Source organism: Chrysemys picta, chromosome 11 (genome assembly GCF_011386835.1).
Source record: "Chrysemys picta bellii isolate R12L10 chromosome 11, ASM1138683v2, whole genome shotgun sequence".
NCBI classification, from domain to species: domain Eukaryota; kingdom Metazoa; phylum Chordata; order Testudines; family Emydidae; genus Chrysemys; species Chrysemys picta.
The window spans coordinates 51,544,794-51,546,321 of record NC_088801.1 but is presented as its reverse complement, the minus strand read 5'-3'; positions in this window follow the sequence as shown (position 1 = coordinate 51,546,321).

The window sequence follows — 1,528 nt, the reverse complement described above, 5'->3', positions numbered from 1 at the left end:
CACCATAGCATAGACACTTCCTACATTGATGGAAGGGGTTTGTCCATTGATGTAGTTGACCCACCCCTCCATGAGGTGGTAACTAGGTTGATCCAAGAATTCTCCCACTGACCTAGCCTGGTCTACACCAGGAGTTAGGTCAACCTAACTATGGCACACAGGGCCGTCCCTACCCATACGCAAACTATGCAGCTGCATAGGGTACCAAGAAATTTGGGGCACCCTACGCAGCTGCGTGCTGCATCCAGCTCCAGTGGCCAGCCCAATCCCCCGGACAGCTGAACCGGCCCCTCGCGAGCTAGGCACAGCAGGGTCCATGAAAGTTGTCTCCGCCCCAGCCCTGCCCCTCCCCCCCCCCAAAACCCCCAGGGGACTGCAGCAGGGTCAGGGTCGGGCCCGCCCTGCACTCACCGGGTGATGGGAAGTGGAGCGACCCAGCCCCAGCCACACTGCCGATGAGTGCTGGGGGGCCGTTCCCCCCCTTCCCCCAAGCCTGGAAGCCGGGGGAGCAGAGCGAAGCAGGCTAGGGCTGGGTCGCTCCACTTCCTGCTGCCCCATTAGTGTGGAGGTGGGCCCAACCCCTGCTGCCTTCCTGCACTGGCTGTCCTGCCTCCCAAAGCCCTTGGGCGCAGCCCCCCTGCCACGGAGGCCTGGGATGCCCCCCACCCCCTGCAGAGGCCTGGAACACCCCCTCCCTTTGGAGACTCCGGGCCAGCCCCCCTGCAGGGGGCTGTGTAGGGCACCACAATCTCTAGGGATGGCCCTGATGGCACACAGGGCACAAGATCTTTTACAGCCTGAGCAATGTAACTAGGTCCATCTAATTTTTGAGTGTAGCCCAGGTTTGAGAAAGGCAGGAGCAACTTGTTAGATGATTTTAAGCATAAGGAAGGAATTTTTGAACTAGATCCTGAAATAAATAGGAAGCTGTGGACTGGAGTTCAGCAGACACATATAGATGTTCTGTTGAACAAAGCAGAGATGGCTCAAACCCAGAACATCAAATTCAAACCCTTCCAACTCCAGGGTATTGGCAGGGCCGGCTCCAGGCACCAGCGCAGCAAGCTGATGCTTGGGGCAGCCCTTGGAAGGGGGCGACACGTCCAGGTCTTCGGTGGCAATTTGGCGGCGGGTCCCTCAGTCCCTCTCGGAGAGAAGAATGAAGCGGTGCTGTAGAGCAGCCGCCGAAGTGCCGCCGATCGCAGCCTTTTTTTTCTTTCTCTCTCTCTCTCTTCGCCGCTTGGGGTGGCAAAAAAGCTGGAGCCAGCCCTGGATATTGGGATGTGTTTCCAGGGCTGATCTAGGGTTGTCAACCCTTCAGAATTGTCCTGGGTCTCCAAGAATTAAAGATTCATTTTTAATTAAAGACTGTCATGTAATGAAACCTCCAGGAATACAACCAAAAATGCCAACCCCAGCCAGATCCAAGGCCATCAGCGCCCTATCTTCTGGTTCGGGTGTGACCAAAACCTCAGGTGAACAGCGGGGGAGAATTCAGCGCGACCACTCACACCCTAGCCCAGCCTGA